We start from the raw sequence: 22,677 nt of genomic DNA on the forward strand, positions 1-22,677 counted from the left end.
GTAACATTTGCTGTATGTACACAACACTGTAATTGGGTATTAAGCCTGTTGTGTTGTATATTAAATAAATAAATAAATAAATAAATAAATAAATAAAACAAATAAGATAAAACGCAGGCTTTTACGAAGCAAGTAATAGGGCTTTATTTCTCAGACTCACTTGTAATAAGGCCCCTATAATTCAGCTCCGCTTATAATGGAACCCGTTTCCAAGGGTAATGGGTTCTTGTTTTCATTTACCTGTATATATCCATTGGGTCCATAAATTAGCATATAGCATATATTCAAACCTAAAAAAACGGCGACAAAACGCAACACGTTGTCGCCGAAAAAGAAAGTTTGATGTATAAAGGGCCCCTTTCAATAGCTAAGGGCCCATCAAACCTAAATCCGGCACTAGCTGTTTCGATCTACGACCCATGATGAAGCGAAAAGAAGTCAAACGGGATGAAGGTCCGCTGCGCTTTTCCTGGATTTCATGCTAACTCGTAAGTCTTTGATAGTGCATAAACATCGCAAATTTCGTTGGACTCACTACGACTCGAACCCGGGACCACAACAAAGACAAATATTGTAACTACTTGCAATTGACTGGATGTATAATATCGTATCTAATGAATTTCAAATACGTAGATTAATTGTAGAAGTTTTCTCTTCTATATGTGTGTGACTTCTGCTTACAAATTCGTGAATAACAATGGTAATATATATATATATATATATATATATATATATATATATATATTATTTTACCTTTAAAAATACCTTACTGATTACATAGTATAATTAAGTAATACTACGAAAGCTGTATGGAGCACTCGATTAACCACACACGTAGACGTAAAAACTATAATCTACAGAACAGCGTTATTCTCTCCAAAATGATTAAACACATGTTCATAATCTACTAATACTAGTACACATGCGAGATGGCCTGATGATTACAACCTTGGCAACGCAATTAAATAACCTGAAAGCCACAAGCAGTTGTTTTTAACTCTCTCTCTCTCTCTCTACTATATATTAATCGAAATATATCAATCTTATGTAACATCATAACATCCAAGGTTATATTAAAGGGCAGCTATTGTCAATTGTATTTATTTATACGTACTACTATCTTTACAAAGGACTTAAAGCATTGGTCATACTTTTATAACATTCGTACAAATAAAAGAAAGAATATGACAAACTGTGGAAGTATATATGAGGGACAGTCGAAAAGATCCCAGAATGTTGTAGTTTTGGCATTTGTGATGCGATCGCAATGAATCTTGCACAATACAGTCCTTAGATTGTCTAATTTTCAAATTGACAAGTGTTAACAGGCAGTGTTATGTACGAATAGTGAAGCCCAGCGTCTCCCAACCGGTGTGCCGCGAGGAAATCGAAACAAAATTATTAATTATATTACAATCAAATTGCAAGACATTGAGTCTCATAGTATATTTATGAGGAAAAAAATGTATATCTGTGTTTCACAATACTATGAACCTCTACTATGAATCTACAATTTTAAGTTTTATACTTTGTTAATATTCTGTACATTTTTAATGTTAGAAAAGTATTTATTATCATTGTTATGACCATTATTGCTTCTTCATTGTTGCAGATTATTTCGTAACTTGAAATTTTAAAATATAATTCAATCCTTTCGACAAAGCAAACATGGATACAAATGATCTACATTTGTGTTTTAAAAGTACAAGAGATTGGTTTCTTTGTTCTTTAATGATCTTCCTTCTTAATGAAAGTTTGGATACAGTTTTCGAAAAAGAAAGAGTATTTTTAAAAACCTGTGTGCTATACTTCATTGTAATTGTTTTCTATTTTTAAATTAGAATCAAAAATAAGCATAATGATTTACCACGGAGGAAAACAAGTAATCGAGCTTTCTTCTCTGTGAAAAGGATATCAATAGTCACAGAAAAAAATACCACGGTATTTTATATTTACAAATAATAATAATAATAATAATAATAATAATAATAATAATAATAATAATATCTATGAGTGTGCCGCGAGAATTCAAGTTACATCTGTAGTGTGCCGCAAGTTGAGAAAGGTTGGGAAACGCTGGTGTAGCCGAACGGAGGAGTGTGATCAGCTGGCGCAATTTCACAGATTGAGCAACGCGCAAACATCAAGTACATGTACAAATTGGAGAGACTTCGATAGCCTTAAAAACAGTTTAAGACCATCGGGTGTTTGGCTCTTCCTAAAGCTAAAAATGGGTCTCAAATGTAATTATTCGTTCCGCCAGCGTAGAAGAGATTAAAACCAACGCGACGGACCAGAAGAGCGATGTTTCCAGTAACCGGAGGAGCGGTGGACCAAGTATGTGTGTTCCGAAGGTGACTACTTTCAAGAAGATTAAGCAAATGTCTACTTATATTGTGGTAATACAGAGCTACAACAAAATTCCGGGAACTCTCTGACTGTCCCTCGTATAATTAAAAATGTACAATTGTGTGTTTATTATACAGTGGAGTTCTATCCTTCTTAAAAAAAAAAAAAAAATGTTGAATAAATCAGTTCTCCAACTTTTTTTTTCTCGTAAAAGGGACAAGTAGTTTCGATGTTAACTACGCCATAATCACTCACTCACATTCATTCTATGACATTTTTCACACATTTTTCGTCACCTCGAACACACTCGTCAAGAAATTTGTTTTGGATACGACACTATCATAGTAATCTCGATTCATCCGATTTAATTTAATACAAATTCTGGTTTAAAAAACAAGAGCAGGCAAAACACACATTTATGAATGAATATTTGTGCCGGTAGTTGAGTTGATTTTGAAATTAACATCCCGTTCAGCAGCGAGGCTATATGAGACGTAGACCTACTGATTAACGTGGAATCCGAACCACATGAACTGCCGCCGGGAATCGAACCCGGGTCTCCCAGTGCCGGTAGTTGAAGCGGTCAGTATTATATAGCTTAAGTATTTCAGGTTTTCACCTTATAAATATTCTTAGAGGTTTAACCAAAAGAAATCTTATATTTCTTAAACTGATATCAAATAACAATAATACAATTTGCTTTATATATTTTTAGCAGTGATGTAACTACGGAGGGACAAACGGGGATTGTGCTCCGGGCGCCGGAATGGGAGGGCGCAAAATTGGGCAAATATTAGGGGGAACGTTTTTGGTTTGGTTGGCTAGGGGGCGCTAAGGCGATTTTTTTTATCCCGGCGACAACTAGTGTATTTGCGTCGCTGACTCTCAGACCCAAGTATGTAAGATTTAACGAAAAATATTTCAACCTCTGGCAAGTATATCTGTTTGGCATCAGTTTAAACATCAGGGTTAGACTTTGTATGTACTCATATCCTAAGTATGAGAGGTTTTAACATTGTTTTTTTTTTTTTTTTTTGTTTACCTAAAAAAAAAATCAAGTACGAACTCACGTACATACATACTCATATTACAATTATATACGGCCCAACAGCATGATCCCCATAAACAGGTCACTGATATCGATTTTATAGTTTTTTTGTGGGGAGGGATTGGAGTTTATCGTCCCGTTCAGCAGCGAGGTTACAAGAAACTCAGACCTACAGCGTAACGTAGCATCTGAACCACAGGAGTCTCCGGCCGGAAATCAAACACGGGTCTTCCACAATAAAGGCGCGTATGCGATGCGCATTGCCACTAGGGAGATCATCGATTTTATAGTGTTCATATTCACTTATGGTATTTCTCTTGTGTCCATTGAACATTAGAAGAACTAAATGAAATAAAATCGTTTACTTTGCGCGAGCTGGGATCGAACTAACGACCCCTGCACCACAGGTAAACGCATTACCACTGAGATACTGCGGCCCCTGTAGGTTAAAGGAGATGGCAATGATCAGTATTTCTCTCAGAAAAAATGATCCGGGGAGCATACTTAGCATTCGGATGGGCATATTTTATTTTCATACTGTACTATTCTATTTATTATATTATAGACATTATTTTGGTCTCCTCCGGGGGGTACTCTCAGAGCTCCGGGGGACAATGCCCCCCAAAAACATGTCTGGAAGAAACACTGGTTGATATGAATGGATGATGAATGAAATGATGCACTGACGAAAGTGGAAGGAAACTGACGTACACGGTATTTGTCCTTCACAAAACCCACTTGGCGCAAGCTAGGATCAAAGCAGGCACCCCACGCACCAGAAATGAAAATGAAATCTTCCAGTTTAACGTCCCACAATTACGTCTGTTACGCTAAGGGAAACAAATGACTACGGCAAATGAATAATGGAAGAACTGGTGGAATGAGAAAATAAGAGGAAACTGGAATACCCCGAGAAAACCCAAGGACACGATATTGTCCACCACAAACTTATTTGGCCGGGATCGATTTAGGAACTTCACGCATTACAAGTAAGTGCTCTTTCACTGAGCCACCGTGACACGAAACCCTCAACCCAGTGACGTACGTAAAGGTTGAGGGTTGAAGGTTTAACCTTCCCTGCTTCAACAACATATTATGACAACAAAATATATTACAATATGTATACAAAATCCTGAAACAATAATACTCGGAAGGTTTAACCCTTTTAATGAAATCCTGTGTACGCCACTAAATCCATCCATTTTGATACTGTGTACTTGTTATATATTATAAGCTGATTCAAGAGTTCTAAAGAGGTTAATCTATACCGTGTATATTCTTATGAGATTTTTTTTTTGATTGATCGATATTTTACTCAAACAATAGTGCCTTAACCAAGTTTGTCATTAGAACAATATATCATAACAACAAAATACGATTTGAAGGTTGTTACAAATTGCCCTGCTTAAAGAAATAGGAATAATGGAATATAAATCATGTTGAATTCTCGCTTTGTGATTGTAGCTGAAGAAGAATAGAAAGCTCCTGCAATGAACTACCTTCACTTTTGTGTTTCCAACAGGTGCTATACACTACGGAAGTCGTAACAACAATCACCTGCGATTACAACAGCCGCAGCCCTCAAGCAAGGTCGAACAACCAACGAACTCATTGCCATGCATTCAATTCAATTGCGCACCCAGGCCGACCGGATTTTATAGGCCAGGGATGTCCATACACAAGAGACCGCCTTGTATAAACAATATACAGCATCTTTCAATGCGCTCCGCACAGTTACGAAGGACATGCTTACTTTCTTCAAGACAGTTCATTGAATTTAAATGTTAATATGTTATACATGCAATTCAAGAGAAAAAGTATTTGTTTATCTGTCATATATTATGACTTATAAATATTTGTGATCAGGGAAAGCATGCTGGGAGCCCCGGCATTATTCAAACAACGCTGCTATACACCCCTTCAGTTGAGTTGAATTGATTTTGAGTTTAACATCCCTTTTAAGCAGCGAGGCTATATGAAACGGGACCTATTGATTAACAAGGAATCCGAACCACATGAGCTCCCGGCGGGAATCGAACACGGGTCTCCCATGCTAAAAGCGTGTACGCAATCGCTTAGCCACGAAGGAGCTCTACACCCCTTCAGTGTTTCCCATCAAAGTATCATATCTTGTCATGTAATTTAGAAATAGTTTGAGAACTTCCTGATTGCTATGTAGTCCGCGTACACGCCTTTGGAGCAGAAGGACTAGGTTCGGTTACCGGTAGATCATATGGTTCGGATTCCATGTTAGACTAAAAGTCCATTTCTCATATAGCCTCAATCCTGACGGAGACAAACTTCAAACCACCTAAACTGAGATTTTCAATTATTGTGAGAGATACAAAATTGATGGATTCTTTTTTAAATGTTCAATTTAAGAGTACAACGTTTTGAGAAACATTGCTATAATCCATTGAGTAAGTTATATGTACTCACAATTCTGAAATGTTTTGTATACACAAACAGATTTTTGGGAGTAACAGCAAGTGCAAAAACAACATACCTCTAGTTTGGCCCAAGCGCTGATACGAGTATCGAGTTTATAAAACTTTCTAATTCAAAACAATATATGGTCCCTTCCAACGTGTCTTGTCACACACAAAAAATTCTGGCACACTGACACAGAAACCATATCCACCCACATACTGAGAGAGATGAAATGGCATTACCGTGTTATTAGTATACAAATATCACACGGCACTTGTAGAGGATAACAGTGGCTGATGGGTGGTAATTAATGAATTCATGTCTCCCACTGTGATCCATCGTAATCTTCCAACAAGTGCTGCGTCCGTCTCTGAACGTCAGTTCTCAGAAACGGACTGAGCAATTTGAATCAAATTATGCATTGGTGATGGGACATTTTTTATTCGGCCTGCAAAATTTGACTGGGATTGGTCAATGCCAGAAACTTGACACCGTGAAAGGTCTCAAAAATGACCTTCACAGTTTTGAGTACCAACCCCATCTTTATTTCTAAAGTATTTAGCACATTCACTTAAATCGAGAATTATTTTTTTCTGTTCTTTGATATGAACTAGAAATTTATGATTTTACGCATTTTTTCTACTTAAATTTTTCTTGCTTTTTCAAAATGAAGTTGCATTACATAAAAATTTATTATTTAAATTTGATTACTAGGTCTAAATATTAACATTAGGTATTCTATCTTTTGATAGGTCTTTTTTACGGAGGGGGGGGGGAGGCTGGAAAATGCTTCTTCCATGTTTCTCGTTATTCAGCTCCCTCTTTTAACTCAATATTTTCTTCTATTCTTCAAATCATCGATCAGTTGTGTTCTTCCCACTTTCCTTAAACCTTTTCCAGGCTCCTTCGTGGCCAAGTTCCTTCGTACACGCCTTTGATGTAGGAGACTTGGGTTTGATTTCCGGCGGGGGCTCATGCGGTTCGGATTCCATGTTAATCAGCAGGTCAACGTCTCATATAGCCTTGCTGTTGAACGGGACGTTAAACTCAAAATCAAATTCAACCCTTTCATCTTTTCCTTCTACGGCGGTATGAACAAGACAAATTCTTCCCATGATGTGTTCAATCCAATTAGTCCTCCTACGAAGGATGTTGGCTAAAAAGTATTCTCTTCTCCCCTATCCGTTTTGAAATATCTTCTTTGTTATTCTCTCTGTCCATTCTATCTTCCCCATCTTCCTCCAAAACCAAGTCTCTAAGCTCTCTAAATACTTCTTTAACTTCCGTAACGTCCCTACAGTCCAATATTCCATATATGGCACTTGATCAACTTGTTCCTTAGTCCAATATTAAGCCTGCTATAGTTAACAGTGGTCTTTTCTTCTTGAATTCCTAATTTGTTATGGCAATTCTTGATCTGATCTCTGTGGCGCAGTAAGCGTCTAAACAGCAAAATTAAACATTCTCAAATTAAAACTAAATTAAATAGATCAGGAAGAATCAAGGAAAAAAAAAAAATTCTCCATATACATTAATGCAGTGGTTCCCAACCGGTATGTCGAGAAAAATTCGAATCTAAATATATTGAATAATTCGTTAAAATCAATTTTCTGATAGAGTATATGAGTCAATGTTTCTAGGGGCAGCAAGCAACAAAAGCTCAGTACTACACAGTCCACTACTTTATGGAAACTTGAACTATTTAAATTTATATTATTAATTTAAAAAATCAAACAAGTTCGTAGCGATGTTGTAGGCGTTCAGTAAAGTAGGTCGCCAGTCAAAAAAGGTTGGAAACCACTTCATTAATGGACTTGAAAAAGGTGTGAAAAACCCGCACAAATGCCATTTCGAACTATATATTAGAAATGCAAAATTGTAATAAAAATCATTCTCTGTAGTTATTCCATTAGAACAGTGGTTCCCTACCGGTGTATAGCGAAGTTTTAGAATTTAAAAATTATGAAGCATTCAATAATTATTTAAAATCAATTTTCTGATACATTATACTGTACCAATCAACATTTCTAGAGTCTGCAACAATCCACTGTGTTACACAGAATCACTACTTTGTACAAACTTACAGCCTTACACTATTAAAAAAAAAAAAAAAAAAAAAAAATCACGATGTCGTCATATTCAATCAAGGAATTTGGGAACCAGTGTAACAGATTATTACATATTTCAAACCTACGTGCCGAGTTCCCACTTATTTGGCAAGCATGAATTTCCTTGTTTTCAGGCCACCATTTACGAATTTCTAGGTCTGTTAGGCCTAAATAATATAAAAAAGCAAATATATTTTTTACAATCAGGAGATTCCTCATGTACTACGCACGCAAATGTATATATTGTATGTGAAGGTACAGAAGTTTTGCAAAACACACAATTTTATAAAAAAAACATACCCTACCCAAGATTCGGGTAACACAAAAAGAGAAACAGATTCTGAGAAGTAAAAAATAATACTTAAAAGTCCCTGACTTTTACTGTTTTTCATGAATTCCCTGACTTTTTCAGCCTTTCATGAATTCCCTGTCTTTTCCAGCTTTTCATAAATTCCCTGACTTTTCCAGCTTTTCATAAATTCCCTGACTTTTCCAGCTCTTCATAAATTCCCTGACTTTACCAGCTTTTCATGAATTCCCTGACTTTTCCAGCCTTTAACTCGTAATTTCCGCAATTTTTGGCTGACACACAGACCTAAAACTCCACATAAAAGTTTTTCTTCGGACCCCCTATCGAATCCAAAGACTGCTCCCTGCTTTTACATACTGATCTATGTAGATTAATACTGACAATGAGGCTGGAAGTAGCACTAAATTTCTATCACATTCGGTCGCAGTAGAGAGATAAGGAAGATGGTGAAATATTTTCTTAGGATGCTGAATTGATTTAAGAAAAAAAAAATCGTTGTTTCTATTTTGTTTTTGCTACGGCGATCAACGTTACGAACGGAAATGGTTTTTCTATACCACTTATGATTTGAAAAGTGTGTTAACGGAGGAGAAGGAACCTATTCTCTTGGAACGTTCAATCAATTCCAAGAATCTGTCTCTCGGTATATTGCCGGTTTTGCTATATTAAGATAAATACCGAAACCGGAAGTAGTAGTAAAACTTCTACCGGTTGGATGGAGATGGTATACATTCTTCAGAGGCTGAAACTGTTCTAAAAAGCCGCTTGTTGCTATCTATTACTGGAAACTGTTGATTTCTTAAGAGAAAAAATCCATGCCACTTACCGTTTTACGATGTAAGACATACGGACATACAGACACACATTGAGATATGGACATACTGATGTTCTATAAGACTCGATATTTACAGCATTGTTTGGGAGGCTGAAACTGTTGTCATAATGTTAAACATTTCTCACAAATACATCCTTTTAAGCAATATATCACTTTCTGCCAATGACAGATGGTTCCAGCCTAGACTTGACTGCCTCACGCAAAAAATTTATGATAAACTGCACGAATAAGAAAATCAAAGTATCTCGAAAAACGAAATAAGAACCTCAGTTCAACGTTCAACAAGCTAGACTAAGAACAATATAAAAAAGGAAACTTGGGAACTCGGTATCTTACAGGCCCTCGAACAGAAGCAGGGGCGAAACGCCATTGGATTAGGATTAAATACGGATCATTCCCTGTGCGTACAATGAGAAATAAAGCTAGATTTGCACAGTATAGAGCTTTGAATCCCAGGTCCATAGTTAAGCCAATTACAGCTGGCACCCACGCTTGAGAGACTGCTACTCCCGCGGTTAAGAAAAAAAAAAAAAAAAAAAAATTCTGGGGACGTACTTCAGGAAACACAACCTCATATTTTGATTTCGCATCTCCGAAAAAAAAAAATCTCGAAGAAAGTCTGGCCACTATGATCCTCTCAACTTCAACCAGAACGCAATTTTCTACCGGAAACACGAATAACAATGAGATTAGAAGTTGGGCAGGACCTATGTACTGTAATTCAACATCAACTCGACATTTGTCCCGGAAGCTGCCTCGTTACTAAGCAGTTAGCGTACGCGCCTTTGGCGTGGGAGACTCGAGATCGATCCCTAGTGGGGATTCCCGGAGTGGTTCGGATTCCATATTAAACAGCAGGTTCATGTCTCATATAGCATCGCTGCTGAAAAGGACGCTAAACTCTAAATCAAATCAAACGAAATCGACATTTGCCTCCGCAAGCACAGTGACCTACTCGTAGAGCGTTCACCTTTGGTGCTAGGATTCCCTGAATCGATCCCAAGTTGGTGCACACACAGTACCGTGGGTTTCCTAGTAGTTCTCCCATATCCTTCCACATTCTCATTCCATCAATTCTTTCATTAAATCACAAGTCTCCTTTAGCCTAAAGAGCATAAGCGTGGGACATTACACTTGAAATTTCATTTTATCCGACATTTGTCTAATAGAAATGAAGGAAATTGTGGAAAATCCCACGGAATTGTTCCACAAAATAAAATATCTTTTATTACAGTACAAATTTCAATTGAAAAATATAACAGAAACCACTATATTCTTCCTTCACAATAAAATTATGACACATTGATAGCTACAGAGCTTTTGAGTTTATCACTATGCAATCTGCCTTTGCCTTTATTAATCCACAAGCATCACGTGAGACCTTGGTTGACATTCACAGCAAGCAAATATTGGAAAGATCAAAGATCAACCATAACCATCAATTCACGTCAATAACAAAGGAAGCGTATCTTTTTATTTGCTCAGCTACAAATAGCAATCATTCATGCTTGCTTGCTTTGTACATATGCTTTAATTCTCCACGTTACTTTATTATTAATACACAGTGGACTTTACGTAACTTTTCACTGCTTACAAACTTCAAATGTACGACATGAAGCACAAGCGGTGTTGAAACCGTACTTTGGAGAGAACTTCTTTCACAACCATAAATGATACCCATTCTAAACTAAAACCAGAAGCTATACGGAATTCATCGTCCGTCGTATGGCACGTAATAAAAGGATGGTCCGAAAAAAATTCAAAATTATTTTTTCAAGTCGTAATACCACGGAAGAGCTGCACATTGGAAAGACTAAAAAGGAGTAAAAAAAAAAGTTTTATATTTTCCGGTCGCACATATGCCCTAAAGTTTGCCAAATTTGAAAAAAATTCACGTTTCTACAATACTTTTTTTTCTTACTTAACTTGTCAATATTTAAATATAATAGATCTAGTCGAATCTTACTCCAACCAATAATAATTTAGAAAAAACAATTGTTCAAATCAGTCAAGGTATTCCACTCGGGCAACGGCTATCATAAACTGATCCCTAAAAACAATCATCAGCCAACTGAAAAACATTTCGATACGACTCTATGCAGAGATCGTTACAAGGCAACCATGTCAGAAAGGAGTCTAAGATTTGATAAGCAAACTGGCAGCTATATCTGATATCGGGAAACTTCTTTTGCCAAGATGTAGAGGAAACTACAAACGTGGGTGTATTTGGCTATTGATGAACAACTTGTTGGCTTTTAAGGAAGATAACCTTTTAAAATGTAGATTCGTTTGAAGCTCAACAAGTATGGGATAAAAAATTGTTATGATATGTGATAATCCAACCAAATATATGGTTGTTGCGAAGGACAGTATCAGCAAAAGAAAACAAGGATCTGATTATTTTGTGAAAAAGTTGATTTAAAAAATGAAGACGTAAGCAGGAATATCACTATGGTTCTCTAGTGTTACACTGCTTAAAGAGCTCCCATGCATCAATGGAGTCTGCACTAGCCACTAGATCAGTGGGAATAGCAGAGCTGTTTTGATTAGTGATCTGGAGTACTCCAGTGTAGGCAAATAGCATGAACGGTCTCGGGTACAATTCACGGTGGGACTTGAATGGTAAACGGCGACACGAGTCATTGTGCTGGTAACACCATCACCAAATTAAAATTAATCTGGCCAGCCGTAGTCCATCGTCAATTTTAGCTTAAAGGTCCAGGAAATTGGAAACCAAATAAGATACTTCAACTAGATTTCCAAAAACTTAGGTACCCACTTCGTAGCTACTATCAGCTACCTAAGCGGGCACTGCTGTTTCCTATGAGTGCTTTTATATAATTACGCAGACGAGTTACGGCCTTGACATACCTTGTAGAAGAAGCAACAGCCCCTAACTAAAGAAAGGTTGATGGCCTTGGAGGTCAACAAAAAGCGTTGTTTTGCTCTGGATGTCTTCTGGAATTTTCCTATCGATTAACACGTGCGTTTAATAATAATAATAATAATAACAACCTGGAGGAAATGGAAAATTACATACTCATCAGAGATTGGAAATGCTACCTTTCAATAATAAATAGGGCTATTATAATTTACTTAAAATACCAATCAATAACAAAGAAAATTTAGAACATTCTTCTTTCAGCGGGGAAGTGGAACCGATATTATCTTCCTTCCCATCAAGTACTGAGTAATTGTTTTCATGGAAACTACGCAACATCATGTCACATCGGAGGCAGAAACCCGGTGGATGAATTTCTGACGCTCTGTAAGATGAAGATTTTAGCCTAGAAGCAATTCGCGGAAAACTCTCTTTCCCTTTAACGAAAGTTAACTGAATTAGTTGAGATTTCTTTATATTAAGACCTAAATACATTAGAGCCCCTTAATTGGAAGAGGCCCTTCCTTCATTCATTTTCATGTTGATCTTCCCCGATGGTCTCGTAGCTAAGGTGCGCGGCATTGGCTCACGGAGGCACGGGTGCGATTCTCGGTGGAAAGAATCTTGAAATTCGAATTCATTAATGTGATAAGTATTCCATCTAAATCTGTAAGTTCATGAACCATGTAGACTTGATAGTGAAAAGGGGGTTAAAGTTCAACAAACGAAAAAAAATACAATATAACGGACCGAACCGTTTTATTTAAATAAAGCCTGAAGAATAAGGAAGAAGAAAAACTGAACTCAAAGCACTGATAATTCAGTGGCCAAGAGTCCATCTGCAAGCGAGCTCAATTCTATAGCACTCCAGCGATTAGCAGGATTAACACGGTACTTCAACAGAAAGCAATCATTTAGCTTTTTGCCCATGTTTGATGCGAAAAGTTTTTTAGTTTAATTCCTGGTGGTCAAGATTATGTGTTTTCAGGAGATACACACTAATCAATAATACATAATTCAGGGATTAACGATTTCCCTCTATTCCCAGTGAAAATTCTTCTGTACATGCGTGTTACATCTGATGATTGTTGGATTGCCAGATCCTACATTTCTTCCGTAAAACTTACTGTTTTTCTGGCATGTTACAAGTTTCTATTTTCCTCGCAAAACGATCTCTTTCCCATTAAAAAATAATAATGATAATCTTGGACTAAGCATGCATGAGCCCCCTCTACCTACGTTCATGAAGACACGTAACATTTATACAGAAACAGAAAAAATAATTGACGTTGGATGTTGCATATAGTCAATCATTATTTGCTTCTATTACACAAAAATTGCATACTATATTATTATTATATTGTGATGATAACGCCCGGCTTGATTTTGTTCTCATTGTTATCAAGCAAGAAAGTAAACTTTATAATTCACTCTCAGGTAAAGACGCGACACATCGATTGAGAACCACTGGTTTTAGTCATCTTCCCTCCAAAATTCCACTACCTACGTCAAAAATAGCCTCCTGTCGGCTGTATTTAGAACTTCCTTAATTAAAGAAAATCGAAGTACTTTTTTTATTTTTCCTTTCCTTGTACCAACTAAAATCAGAACCAGCTTAAAAAGGAAAGGCTATCATCCTTGAAGATTTGGCATGCAAACTAGTGAAAAGTTTCAGGAAATCTCATTTATAATGCTTCCAGAACACATTTAGAAATAATGTAGCGGACAAGCGAATGGGTTAACCCAACAGAATTCGTGAAAAGGAAGATTTCCGTTTTTGAAGCATGCATTGAATTTGATTATTGAAAGGCTGGACCTCACGTCCTATTTCCTCTCGTCACGTGATCTAGATTACTTCTCACGTACAATGAAGATCTGTGTCAACACTGCAACTCGTTACATCAAATATACTTTCATTGCTGTACAAAAGAGCTCACTCTTAATCTCTCTCTCTCGCCACTACACTGCCGAGCATAGACGTAAAGTCAACGGAAATTCTCAAGTCGTTTCTGTACAGATTATTAAAACAAGCATATACGCCCTATGAAACCAGTGTGATGGGCAAATCTTTGCACAGTCAAGAATTACCGGGGGTATAAAATGTTTAGTCAAGAACTACCCCATAATAAATCATATTGGGAAACTAAACACTTTTATCATTTCTTTCTTGTGGAACCAGAAGTATTTCCAAAAATAAAGAATTATCATATAGATGAAACTTACTATACTTCTCAAATAGTATTACTTGGAAAAACTGCATATTCTTAAATATATTCAAATAATTAAGTTTTGAAAAACAAATATTCTACAATTTTCAGTTCATAGGTCCAGTTAGATGGTTATTCCTTTAGTTTTACACTAGCGCCATCTTACGATAGTTCTATAAAACCTTACAGTTTATTTATCCTTTCCCGCTAATTAAGAGACTTAATTAATGCTCTTCAATGCCATGAATATTTGCTTTATACATTACGATTAACAAGACCATAATAGAAGTTATGAGATGCACAAGGAAAGAAACACAATAGTACCTAATTTAAAATTAGTTTCAATAATTCTATGAGGCATTAATTTGTTTGGCTTGGCACAGATTTAAAAAATAATAATAATAAAAAATAATAACAGATAATAATACTGAATTATTTTCTGCTTTTAAGCGCTTTATATTTTCCGCTTTTAGCGTTTTCATTATATTGTACTTTCCTGAGCCTTATTTCGGACCCAAGAGGTGCGGGAATGACGGAAATTTCATAACGGCATATTGCATAATTTATTCCATTTACCAAACATCGTTAAAGTCATCAGACCTTATGTAGAGTCGTTTTGATATATGATTAGCGTCATACTAAAGGCCCGACTACTGAGGGAAACATGTTAGTCGAACTTTAGTATGGCACTAATCACGCGTCAGAACGATTCTGCATAAGGCCCATCAAGTCTAGGAGGCTCAGGTCGGTTGATTATGTAACCAGAATAGAAGAAAGTAGGAACGCTTTTAAAATTTTTACTGGAAACCCAATCGGAACATTAAGAAGACCTAGGCGTAGATGTGAAGATGGATCTCGCAGAAATAGAAATACAGTAGAAATTAGATCCAGTTGGCTAAGGACACAACTCAATGGAGAACTTTTGTGAATGTGGCATTGAGACTCCGGGTTCCAAAGGGCGTTGAGTTAATTAAGTATTGCAATGCCCTATAATGCTTTGGAAGGATGCTGAAAATTAGATGGGTGGATAAGGTATGAACTGAAACGGCGACAGAAGTGGTAGCACAAAAGAGTATCCTCGAGATCAAAAAATGAGCTAAGGTGACTAGACACATATTACAAGACACATTATAGCACACAAGACCGTGAATGAAACACACCGATCATGAATGTAGCGCAATGCAAACGCTGGCTCATGATACCGAAGATTGTAAAGCTAAGTCAAACTAATCGAAAGATTGCTGAACCAAGGGGACGAAAGAATACCAAATATACATGTATTTTGTGTGATCCGTCCAGGCTTTCTGAAGCGTATACGAACCTGACAACTGGTCCATAAAAGTAACCAAATGTTCAGTGGTAGATAGTATGATTTTTAACTCCTGGTCTGAGAAGCCACTTGACGTGAAATCGATACTTCGATATCTAGCATTTACGGTCTTCAGTCTAAACAAGATGTGTGACAAATGAAAGATTATGGAATAATTCGTACATGCTTAAAAAAAAAAAAATAAAAATAAAAAATAAAAATAAAATAAAATAAAATAAAATAAAAAAAACCCTACCGACACGAAGTTGATCACAACACATTCCCAGGATCACGGTTTGAACAGTTAAGTCGCAATGGCATAATTCTAAAGGGAAACTTAAATATGTCTGGAGTAGGATCTTAAATAGAAAGCCTGCAGATGCTTGGCTTTCTTGACGAAAAATCCAGATGCATAGATGATCAAAAGATCAAGAGGCGCATAAACTACGATGATACATACGATAAAGCAGAGTTTTGGTGAACCTAATTGGTCCATTGAACCGATAATGATGATGATGATGGATTGTGCATTTGTTGGAGATTTTCTTTCTGCACGTAACGATACTGAAGTTATTTTTATGCTGGTAAATGGAATGTAAAAAGAATCCACTGTTTTTTGTTCTGTAGTCAGAAAGTCACATCCTCTTAAATTCAAATCTGTGGAAAATTGCAATTGCGTGTATTCTTGATACTTCTAAGCATACTATTGTCATCAACATACCTAAAATATCTGAAAAACTTCAACTGTGTGTAACATATTTCACAACTCAAAATCAGAATTCACAATTAATAAAACTTTTAAAAAGTAGTTACTGATAAATTCCTAAAAAACAGTTACACGATCTGGTATCACTTTCCATATGTACTTCTTGTGTACTAAATTAAGACGACAACTACGCTGTGATATATTTTTTCACACACCGTAATCCCTCCCCTCTGTACTGTTACGTAATTTTACCAATATATCTTAAGCAAATATCCCAGATGAGAATAGTAGATTCCTTGAATTCACAATCATAAATAGCTGAAACTGTCACGGAAACGTTAAAATGACTTTTCTGAAACACATCACGTATCTTACACTATTCTTCCTATTATTTTTTTTTTCCCCTCAGTGTTCAGTTTACATCTAACACGCAGATGGAAACAGACTTTGAGAGTACCACGAGTTTTTCAATGTCAATCGATCATATGTACTAGTATTTATATAACAAATACATCCATCTCTTAACTTAAGATTAGATAAAATTTTATCAAACGACGTAATAACAATGGCAAATGCCACTGCTGTTCCACTTTTAAAAAGCTAATGTTATGAGAGACGATTTTAAAGTAAACAGGGTTAACTGAATTATATATATCCTAAGAAATATGTTTTAGTTTGCTAAATATAAACATTTCTTTTTACAGTAAATAATTGTTTACGGAGATTTCTCCGATGACCAAATTGAAGATAAACACTGAAAGGAGACCAAAAAAATTTACGCGGGTGATCATGGTACCAAATGGTGCCTTACCTATTTCCCATTATCTACAAAATCAGAGCATTTAAAAGGCATTTAATGGAAAATATATTTTTGGATCAAAAGATCCAATATATTTTAGGCAAAAATTTTCTTGTAAGCCTTATATCTGGAGAACTATATATATACCTAAAGGGCTATTGTTTAGCTTTGTGGGGGGGGGGGAACTTTTTCACCTTTTTTTTTTTTTTTCGATATTCTAATCCAATTCGGTCGTTTTATGGTTTCATACGTTAAATTAGGATCTATAGTATAAGCAGTAGTAATAGCAGAAGTAGTAGTAGTAGTAGCAGTAGGAACGGGTTAGAAGCCCCGCCGGGGTTTGTTGGGTTCTGTTCTCGACATAAAATGGACAATCACTTCCACTTACCTTTACGGTTTGTACAGGTCCCCTACTGTCTTCAAAAATTGTGTACTATAACTTCTTGACTACTGGAACACTACTATCAACTCATTTCTCCTGTAAATCATCCTGTCTTTTTGCCAACCCCCCCCCTCCCAAACTAAATAATTACTATATAAAGTAGCTACACCCAAACTATCACTTGATATGCTTATTCCGTAAATACAAAATCTCGATTTAGGGGACGTTCAAAAATTTTGTGGCCCCTGCTCCAAAGCCTAATTATTGATCATTTGATTTTTTTTCTTAACCATTCCTAAAATTCTTGTCTTCCAAATCATTTCAGTTATATTTTGTGGCGATTCAAACAACAACAAAACATGAAAACGAAAACTATGCTTCGAAATAGACGTTGCTCCCTAAGCACACATAATGCTCTTTAAGCACATAATCGAAAGTACACGGTTGCTCAGATGTATAGGCTCTGCCTTAGATGCAAGGAGTTCCTAGCTCGATCTCGGACCATATGAGCTTGTGGCAGGGGTTGATCGGGGGGGGGGGGGACCGGGGCGATCGCCCCCCCTTAAGAGGAATCTTTCTTATTTTATATATATATAAATAAAACCCATTCCAAAGTTTGGAGCCCTTAAAAGTAGCAGTATGACAACCCACCTCCCCCCCCCCCCAGAAGTCGGTCCTGGATCCGCCCCTGGCTTGTGGTCTACAACATTTGTGGGCTTCTCTGAGTTCTCCCATTCTCACGCAACCATTTTCTTTTCATAATCTTCATTTTTATCAAATATCAATTTCTTTTAGTCTACAGGGTATAATCGCGGGATGTATTTTTTTTTGTTTGTACATGATCCAGGATTCAATTCAGAATGAGAAAAATGTGCTTTATCAAGATCATTCGACTGAAATGCGATGTGTATTGTATATTTATAAATCTGAAACTCAAGAACGAGAAAAATCAAAATCTTAGAACCTATTTGTATTAGCAAAATTTTATAGTCTAAAACCGCTTCTCTTAATTTCTTTCAAGTAAGGTAAAAGAAGTCCACTATTCGGGGACACGCCACATGAGGACCAAGGGTTGAATGGAGGTAGGAGCTCCACGGAGGGACGACGTCAGCTTTAATTTCTTAAAGGGGAACAGAGGGGTAGATAAATTCTTTTTTGAAGGGTGGGTATCTAATTTTTAAGGAATTTGGTTTACTCTGTCTGCCTGTGTGTGTGTCTTGGACAGAAACAATCGCAACAACTACTTAGTGGATGACTATCAATTTTGGCCAGAATGCAGAGCGTTTAAAGATAGGGATCGAGTTCGTTGGCGGAAGTGAAATTCAAACCGGAAGGGGAGCAGATAACCAATTTCCGGTATTTAACGTAGCTAAAATGGTAAAAGATAGCGACAAGCGCTTTTCTATCCCCGCACTAATCTCTGTACTACAACAAGAAATTGAAGAAATTTACTACTGCTTCTAATTTCAACGTTGAGAAAACATCACGCCATACAAACCAAACTCTTTTCCGTGGTGTACACGTGACACCGATACTTGTTTGGCGAATGCAGGTTTGGCCACCAGATGTACTCGTCCCCTCTGGTATTACTAGCTCCACGTTTACTACACTTCGGCACGACGGTGCGAACGCCTTGACCCTCACGTACACATTTTATCCGAGCTCCACTGAACGAAGATAGAGCGAGATTCCCTTCCACAGCAAGAACGAACCTGAGCAGCCCAGTTGGTGGGCTACACTACTTACCATTACCCCACCGGGATCTTTTCTCTTAAATACTTCTCGGCCTTCCTAAATTAGAGTCTAGAATGCTTTTCAGTAGAGAAGCTACACGAAACGTGGACATACAGCTTAACGTGGGATCCAACTCATGCGCTTTCGACAGGAATTGAATCAGGGTTTCCCGAGCCACAGGTGCATATGGTAACGAGTTCGCCAAGAGGGAGCTCTCGTAATACCTTCTTATTAAGCAGGCCATCCCCTAGGAGTATATCACAAGAAACTTATAATCGTACTGCTTAAACATAATGTGACATTCAACTGATAATCCTATGTTAAGTTTCACTGATTTAATATTTGAAATTATATAGAGAAACCTAAATTCTTGTAATGTTTTGGTATTGTAAAGGCTTGCAGAACTGAAAAAGGGAAATCCATGCAACATTTTGGCATCGTAACAATGCCTTCCTCACACAATCCCCTTCTTGGGAAAGCGAATAAACGGGGGTGCTGTACATGTCAATTGAAAAAATTCAAACTCATGAACTTCAAGATTTCAGCACATCTTAAGTCTTAATGATAATGTTTACTCCAGAGCATTCAATCTGACGAAAGAAGAAAAACACATCTATATTTCTTGTGTAACGAACAAAACGCAACCTCGCCAAATTCATCCCAATCTCATTTAACACCTATATTTGACAGTATAGGTAGATACGTGTCCATTCAACTTTTTTCTCAATAATAAGCTAAAAGTGGAGGCAATTATTATATCAACAAACAACAAACATACCGAAATTGGGTCACTCTTGTCAAAAATATATATAGGCTATGTCAAAATGTGACTACCAACCAATACTTTTGGTAAGCTAATTTATTATACATGACATTACGTTGATGCTAGTGGTCTACTAACACACGCTTAATTGCATGCATGGAGAGCAAGTCCGCGACCGTTCGGTCTCTCAATGGACGGGTACCGCTTGCGCACCCTGCCCATGGTTGCTCATGTTTGGACCTTTGCCCTCTGATCCTGACTCGCCTAAGTGATGTAATCCTCATTCTCTGAGGGAGTGGGATACGCCCACTGCGCGGCCAGACTGAAGTCCTGAGTGCCTACCAGTTAACTTAATGGGGGAGGCGGTCCTGCTAGCGAGTCAGGCCCTACCGCGTTCTGCAGGCATGGTGCCCGAGCGTTTCAAGGCAAGCTCACCTCCCGCACATGTTCACAGTTACCCAGGTTCCTGGGATTAGCTTCAATATGCTACCGAACCCCACGGTATGACCACAGCCCGGCAGAGTCCAACCCAATCCGGGAACCTCAGGCAATGCCCGAGAGGGCTAGCGTCCCGGCCCTGCTTACCTCTATCGTTCAACTGGCAATCGCCTTCGTGTGTAGAGGTACTACGCACACGTCGAGAAGCTTCCGCATCTCTTCCCGAATGGTAGGTGTTAAAGTCTCCTTTTGAGCTTGGCACTGGCCCATATCCTACAGAGTTTCCTCCTTGCAGCAACTCAGAGCCGTTACCCAAATTTCTGGGATTAGCCCCTCCTCCACTTCCGCTTAGTCCCCCCGCAGGCAGGAATCCGACATTCCCCTCCCGGTAGGATCGTCCAAGCAATACGGAACTACCTCTCTCTAGCGTGTTGAGGTACCATGAACACGTCGATACCCAGTATCTCTTCCCAGACCCAATAGCACGTGTAAGTCGCCATTTGGAAGAAGGATCGAAATTTTTAACAAGAGAAAATATGGCAATGGGCCAGAGTTCTAGAATGGTGTCTGTGACAGATCTGAGAAAATAATAGGCAGAGTCGTTGTTAATGCCAGCATTTTAAGGCTGAGACTGACTGACAATTCCAGACCCGGTTCCACATGGTACTCTTTAACAGGTTGACTGTAATGAGCATCATATGCGGTGCTCACCTTATTTGTGTGTGGGGCCATGAGCACCATATATGATGCTCATTGTCACAAACTACTGTGAAAGACCATGAGCATCACATATGGTACTCGACTCCCACTGGTACATTTTCGGGAGAAAAAATATAGCGACAAAAATGTAATATAACTTTTCATAATCGAGCCAAAGGTAAGAAGAAATTTATGGCCTCCCGGGACCAGTACCCTCAAATCACCTTGGCAATTAGCCTGTTAAACTTTAATATAATTCTACAGTCTCCTTTAGCCCAACCGGCATAATGGTGGGACGTAAAACTGAAAAATTTCTTTTTTTAAATATAATTCTTCCTACAACAAGTTGTGCGTTTATAATTATTAGCTGTTACTCATATTTCTTATCTTTCACATGACACACTTCAGATTTCAATATAATAAATTATGCTTTTATAATCACTACCTGCTGCTCATATATTTTTTTACCTTAAAAATTATATCTGTCGGAAACAGTTGTTCTACAGATACTGAGTGTCCAAGCACAACAAATGTCATTGACGATAACTTCCAACTAAACGAAATAAATGAAGATCAACTTAATGAGGAAAGGTAAAGGGGCCAGACTTCCTACTCGAAAGCTTCCCTTCCCCCAAGTGGTCCACCTGCTCAGTAGTGGCCATGTTGCTACAAACTAAAATATTGAAAACCGTAGCACTGATCCATAATCACTCATGCTATCAAACACTCAAGACTAATGCATTTGAAATATTAACCTTTCAGCTGAGCACTAGAGAAAAATCACTTATTATTATAAGTCTATAGTTAATGTTTGTTATAGAACTATCGTGTGGTTCTGTGGTGGGTAAACACCGTGTGTGGGGGTTTGCTTGGGATTCTCCAGTCTCCTATCACCTTTTCTCGTTCTGTCATTTCGTCCCGTGTCATCTGATCTGCATCTCTCTTAGCCTCGCAGCACAATTGTGGCGGGACGTTAAATGAAATCTTTAAATTTTACGTTCCACGATTATGCCGGGTGGGCTAAAGGAGACGTTGATAACGAGATATGAATGAAATGGTGGATTGAAGAAAGTGGGATGAAACGGGGGAACCCCGACAAAAATAACGCACACGGTGTTTGTCTACCACAAAGCTCACCTGGGCGACCTGGGATCGACTTAAGGACCCCATGCACCAGAGGTGAACGCTCTACCACTGAGCTACCGCCGCTCTTCCCGGGATGTTAAACTACAAGAAAAATGTATATTTTGATTATTTTATATATTTTTCTTTAGTTTCTGCTCGTTTAAATGAAGTAAAGATAACAATAGTTTTAGAATTTAAATTTTAAGAAAGAGAAAACTAATGGACCTAAGTTATTTTACAATACATTGGAACTATTTTACCTAAAAACCTTTTAAACATGAGGAATACCCAGCCCAGTCGCATATTTTCACTCCAATTTGAACTAGGGACAAAATGTAGACTCTTATGTCCTCAACAAAGTTCGAAAACCTGGGGATTGGGAGAATGCTCCCTTCCACACCTTATGTCTGGAGAAAATTCCCCCACTAATCACTTACTGGGTGTGCACGAATAAAGTGACACTACTGTTAAACGTTTGCAAATTAATTACGGCAAGTAATTCGTATGTAATTAACAAGTATTTCGTATCTAATTAGTGGGTCAACTACCTTGTA

The 22,677-nt window shown here is 37.6% G+C and overlaps 1 protein-coding gene and 1 long non-coding RNA gene across 4 annotated transcripts in view; one reads left to right on the forward strand and one right to left on the reverse strand.

The window, feature by feature from the left end:
- The window catches only part of ZnT63C (solute carrier family 30 member 1), a 281,272-nt gene that overhangs the window by 252,846 nt on the left and 5,749 nt on the right, over positions 1 to 22,677 (reverse strand). The window contains exon 1 of one of the 3 annotated variants that reach the window (XM_081739114.1): positions 16,995 to 17,014. The exons of the other annotated variants lie outside the window; for them this stretch is intronic. The gene's annotated coding sequence lies outside the window, so the exon portion shown is untranslated. Of the gene's footprint in view, positions 1 to 16,994; positions 17,015 to 22,677 lie in introns of those variants that run through there. 3 annotated transcript variants of the gene reach the window in all.
- The window catches only part of LOC145670438 (uncharacterized), an 84,645-nt gene that overhangs the window by 16,506 nt on the left and 45,462 nt on the right, over positions 1 to 22,677 (forward strand). The window lies entirely within an intron of this gene.

Source organism: Thermobia domestica, chromosome 14 (assembly GCF_964235325.1).
Source record: "Thermobia domestica chromosome 14, izTheDome1.hap1.1, whole genome shotgun sequence".
Classification (NCBI taxonomy): domain Eukaryota; kingdom Metazoa; phylum Arthropoda; class Insecta; order Zygentoma; family Lepismatidae; genus Thermobia; species Thermobia domestica.